This window comes from Chelonoidis abingdonii, chromosome 3, assembly GCF_003597395.2.
Source record: "Chelonoidis abingdonii isolate Lonesome George chromosome 3, CheloAbing_2.0, whole genome shotgun sequence".
Lineage (NCBI taxonomy): Eukaryota > Metazoa > Chordata > Testudines > Testudinidae > Chelonoidis > Chelonoidis abingdonii.
The window spans coordinates 100,973,014-100,979,167 of record NC_133771.1 but is presented as its reverse complement, the minus strand read 5'-3'; positions in this window follow the sequence as shown (position 1 = coordinate 100,979,167).

The following is a 6,154-nucleotide window of genomic DNA, read 5'->3' as shown; positions in this document are numbered from 1 at the left end:
AAAACCAATAGCAAACCTCCCCCCAGCAATATTCATAATATCCACGGGTGCTGGGAGGGATGAAGAACCTTCGTAACCTGACGAGAGATGTCTGTTTCTACACAAAGGGAAGAGGACATGTGTTCAGTCTGAAAGGCATTAAGTGCGTCGTTATATATATTTTCTAGGAGGTGTAGTTGTATTTGTGAGATTCTCTGGATTTCAGGCAATAGGGACAGTAGACCGTGAAAACGATCAGGTACCACAAATGTCCAATTAAAAGGAATCTGGAACCGCAAAGGAACTTGATATGATTTCTCGGTAGGCACGTATATGGTGTGGGTACCTGAGACGGTGACTAGATTAAAAGCTACGTCTTGTGAGATGGAAGAGGAGTTGACATTCACACAGCTATTATTGGCATGTATTAGGGTTTGAGAATCAAGGGCTGTAATATGCCCAGCACCTTCCCAACACACATAATGGTGTACGGTGAGGATTTCACCGAGTCTGAGTTTTCTGATGCACTGGAGTTGGGGAGGTTCTAGAGGCCAATAGGTCCATAGATTTTCAATTCCAATCCAGAGGTCGGGTTTCATAGCCAGGGCACTGACAAGGAAGCGATTAGGACTATTGGGAGGCTTTATTTCCCACACATTCCGGTGGATGACCCAGTCCCACATACAACTTCCCCAAGGATTTGGGAGGATACGATATGTGGGAACCCACACTCCTTTCACTGGCCCATAGGCCTGGGAGGAGCACTGTGAGTACCAGCATCTCCAATCAGAGAATTTCCAAGTACGTCTCCATGGCCACAAACCAGATGGTACGCCTGAAGCATCCATAAGGGTGGTGGGCCAAGCCTGATGTTTAAGATCCTTCCAAACGGCCATTAGCTGATCATGCAGAAAATCCCACACCTTAGAACAAGCCAGATTTCACCGCAATGCCTTCCCTGCTTCAGCGATGCTTAAAAGCATTTTCTCTGTAAACCATGGGTAAGAGAACTAAGAGTGGAGACAACACACAATTGGCCCACTCCAGCCCGGATACTGCTTACCTGTGCCCTGGAAATAAGCCTATGGCCTGGGCCAATTTGGCCCAATTTTCATCATGCTGTTGATTTTTTTGTAAATATTCCAAACAGAAGCTGTACCATTTTTCCCGTCCCGCAAGGAGCCAGTTAAATCCCTCCTTTGGCCGGAGGATGTACCCCAAGTCTGTACCAACCCAAGGGCAGCCCCTTGGGAGCAATTGGGGCAAGTAGCAGTGATCTGGAAGTGGGATAAAGGCAGGGAGAACTTCACAGTTCCCAGGGTAGCGTTTAATCAAATTTACCCTGCCTGGGATTAAGTATGGTCCATCTGAACCTCCCTGGGTTTCTTTTCCTAGAATAACCATACTACAACTGCTGATTATACACTTGGATACTTCCTTGGGAGTCTTTAGGTTTGTCATATGGGAGGGGAATACTATAACAGAGTACAGGCCATGTTGTTGGTTACTGGAAAAGCCTCTAAGCAGAAAATATTCCCGTGGCCAGACAAGTCCTGTGGATATATGTTTGGTTGTTTACTAGTGAGGCTACTGATTGGCTAAGATTTAGAAAAATATTACTTTTTTATCCCCACCCCAAGTTCATTAAGGAGGAGAGGTTAAGAAACATTCATTTTCAGGTAGTTTCAGCTAGCTTCCGCAAGCTATTCTTTGAGATTTCGTAGTCTTAATTCACTTAGTTGTCCAGCAATGAGGCCACAAGGGAGAGGTTACTAGCACAATCACCTTGCTTGCTTGGAGGCTTTATTATGTCCTCGAGTGGAGTGGTTATTTTCTTAGCAAGGCACAGTGAGTTTGTCAGCAGGCAAAGGAGAAGTTACCAGTTCTTTTACCTTGTCCTTCACTCCTGCTGTCCAGAAAGAGCAACAACGCCAGAAGGCAAAAGTTTGAACCTTAGTCGGGGAGCCATTACAGTGAGAACATGAGCAGGTAGTCAATTCTTGGCACTTCACAGCGGTGCTGGTAATCAACAGGATTTGACAAGGGTCTTTCAGCATGGGGCCAGGGCAGTTCCTCGCTGGTGGACCTCCATGTAGACCCAGTCTTCTGGTTTCAGCGAGCGGCAGAGCTACTGTATATAAAAAGACCTAACACATTTCATTAGTGCCTGGCAATAATTACACAGGGTGTTATTTATTAAATAAATGTCCACCTGAACCAAAGCCAGCAGGTCACTGTCGGTAGTTGCACTGGGTGCCCTGGTAGAAATTTTATGGGTGCTGAAAGTGGTTTTTCAATTGGAAGTGGCCTTCTAAGGCCATTTGGCCATACTGGATCTGTGAAGCTGCACATGACTTAATTATAATGTGTTCAGTAAAATTAGGTTCACAATACATTGTTAAAAACTACCACATACTTATAAGAGTAGCATTTTGGCATGTTTACAAAGTCAATCTGAATATTTACCAAGGGTCCCCATAGAGTGAGGTGAGCCGCCAGTCTAGTCCAGTCTGGCTTTTCACTATTGTGTGCCAGTTATTTTTTTATAACACCTTTTAACATTTGTACTTAGTTTTACTACTTAATTTTCTTCAATAACTACAGAGTTAACTTTTAACTTCTCTCTAACTTCCTCAAATCGCAGTTGCCGTTTATTTGGGCCCGATCCTTTTTCTTGCCACATTATTTCCTTCATGGACACAAGCATTGTTTCACTACCAATTTAACAATGAGGGTGGGCTTTTTGACTAAATCGCCTTTTGTCTATTTATGCACACCTATTTACATACACACATTACATCTAGATGCATCTTGTTTAATGATTAACATTTTTTCGTTCGAACTTAACACAATTTTTCTGTGAGGCAATAACAACCCCTTAGCACCGGTGCATTATAAGAAAGAATAATAACAGGGCTACAAACAACAAATAAAATAAGGAGAACAACAACATAAACAGCACAATAAAATTCCTTCCTCGGTATAGTTCGAGAGAGGGTTTCACTATATTTTTGGGAAGTGGTCTTGCTGGGTTCAGGCAAATTTCAGCCAGCTGGTCAGACCCAATATGCCCAACCTGGTCAGCATGATCGGCTCACAATGTCCACAGGGAGGGAGAAACCTTAACCAGCAGTTCCTTTTGCAACGAGGAAGGGCTGGGGTCAGTCTTCTTCTCAGAGTGTCCTTCTGAAAAACTGCCAGGACCTCATTGTGACCGGGAACAGGCACATCCAGATACATACCATCTGGGTACCAAAGATTGTACAATTTAATTCACACAGCAAATCCTTTCCCAATGGGTTGACAGGAGAACACAGACTAAGGACAAACGCATATTGAGCCAAGAGCGGTACCAGTCTCCTGGCATTTCTAACAGTTAAGGGGAAGAGGAGGTTGGCTTGGAAAAAATCGTCCTGGTGCTTCCCCCACATAAGAGGGATGTCTGGGGGGACGTGTGGGGCAATTTCCAATGGTACGTCCTGCTTGTTTGCAGTAGACACAGTAGTTACTACCCTGTGGGCAATCCTTTCTCCAATGCTCCTCCTTTCCCCACATAAAACAAGCACCACGTTTAGGCTGAGGGTTTAACCCCAGTGGGGGCAGGGCCTCTGCTGTTCCCAGTTCTTGCTTTCACCCCCTCTTTTTGTTAGGGTCCTGCATAGTTTGAATTTGCAGTGCCATAAGCTTGGATTCTGCCTCGTCCTTTTTCCTTTCCAATTGTTTATGGAAATGCTGCGCCGCAGCTAAAATACTTTCTAAATCCTTTCCTGCCTGGCAAACAATACTTAATTTCTCCTGCACCTCTTTCAGTTGGGTTTTTAATTTTTTCCTGAGTGCCTTAAGACCCCTAACGTCTTGAGATTCCTGACGTCGCTTTTCCATTTCATTATGCCACTCAAAATATGCATCAAACTGTTCTTGACACACGGCGTTGGCAAGAAGTGCACCCCGCAGATGCTCAATCCTGTCAAGGTCGAAACTTCCCTCTAGGGGAAACTGCAGTTTTGGATCTTCTCTGCTATACCAATTCCATTTTCGCAGACATTTACACATCGACGGACCATGGTGTACATACATATATAAAGCAAGTATGCCTCTAGGTGGGACTGGGATCCTTTCGGATTGACCAGCCCTCATTCTCACTTCAGCCCACTTTCACTCAAGCCACACACACAAGGGAACGCTTATAGGATTACCATGGCTCTAACACCTATGGTCTCTTTACCTGCCCTGGGCAGGGGAAAAGGGAGAGTAGGTTTCCGTGGACCTGCACCACGGCGGGAAGCCTACTACAGGGGAATAGGAGAAAGGGGGGGGGGGCCTCCTTGGGGACTTTAACTTTTACCCTTACTAGAAACCCGTGGTCTCCACACGCTTTTCTGCCAGCTCAGAGCACCAGCCTTCAAGCCAACGGTGCCTCTGAAGCTGCAGATTCAGCAGTACGGTTTCCTGGGGCTTCCCTTCTCTCCGAGAAGGGAAGGGAGCTTAAAGCTCCGGGGGGAAAAGAAAGGGACCCTGCAGTCCCTTATAGGGCAGTGCTCGAAGAGCGGTTACAGGGTCATAAGTCATGCAAGGGAAAGGGAAACGAACGAGGAGAACACACACGCACCTCAGCTATAAAGCCACTTACCAAGGCCTGCCAGCTGGGGAAGCTTTACAATCTCTCCAAGCAGAGTTGTGGAGCTTGCTTTCGAGACACTCCCGGTCACGAGTTACGCTTCACGAGAGGCTCGGGGCGTCTTTTCCACAACCGTCACTCACACCGGCTGCACGGCGTTCACATGCAAACAGGCACATTTCCTGACACAGCTGTCAGGGCAGAAACCTTCCTGGATCCCGACAAAGCCTGGTCGGATGGGACCCCTGATCAACTCCCAGGGCACTATTGGCCCAAGAGCAGATCAGGATACTCCGGACCGAAAGGAGCGCGGTCCATGGGATGCCGGCTACCTGATACTGAGGGGTCCCAAACCCCTAGATCGATATCCAGAACGTTACCTGGACAAAACCTAAACCCTGATACCAAGACTGAGGGCGTCAGGCTCATCTGATAGCTGAAAGTTCGGATCCAGCTTGTGCCTTTCCCGAACCGGAGCTTACAGACCAGTCCTCCACCGAACCCCAACAGAGATTTCAAAAGGTCTCTTACCTTATATGGGCCCAGGGGTTGGAGGGGAACCGTCCGTGGTTCTCCGATTCAAGGAAGTCATCTGTGGAACCCCGTACGGGCCACCAAATTGTTGGCGAAAAGACCGCCACTCTGTTAAATTTGAATCAGATAGCCTGAGGCACCTTTATTGATATACAAGTGATCACAGGGAGAGACAGCGGTGGGCCAAGCCTGGTGTTTAAGATCTTTCCGAACGGCCATTAGCTGGTCGTGCAGAAAATCCCGCACCTTAGAACAAGCCAGATTTCACTGCAATGCCTTCCCTGCTTCAGCGATGCTTAAATGCATTTTCTCAGTAAACCATGGGTAAGAGAACTAAGAGTGGAGACAACATACAATTCGCCCATTCCAGCCCGGATACTGCTTATCTGTGCCCCGGAAATAAGCCTATGGCCTGGGTTGCTTTTCCCTATCATATGTGAAGTATGTTACACATTTTGTTTTATATGTAACCATTTCTGTCCCCAGCTGCTATCCTTGCATACTATCACTTACATCAGGGGTGGCCAACCTGAGCCTGAGTAGGAGCCAGAATTTACCAATGTACATTGCCAAAGAGCCACAGTAATACGTCAGTAGCCCCCCATCAGCTCCCCAGCCCCCAGCACCTCCTGGCAGCCCCCACCAATCAGCACCTACTCCCCCCCTCCCACTACAATCAACTGTTTCACATGTGCAGGAGGCTGGGGGGGAGGAGGGCATGCAAGGCTCAGGGTAAGGGGCAGGTTCCTTGAGGTAAGGTGTGGAGTGGGGGCAGAGCAGGGGGTTGAGCAGTGAGCACCCCCCAGCAAGCGGGGTGAAAGTTAAGGAGCCCAGATAAGCCTACCAGAAAACCAAAGAAGCAAACAGAAGGTCCGGGGCAGGGCCGAAAACATGCTGCTTCTACGCTGAGCTGCTTGCAATTCTAGGGGGGTCGGCCACCACTACCCCACCCCTGTCCGTGGATTCCGAGGTGGGGGTGGTAACCTCAGCCATGGCTGAGGATTCTGTGGACGGGGAAGATGA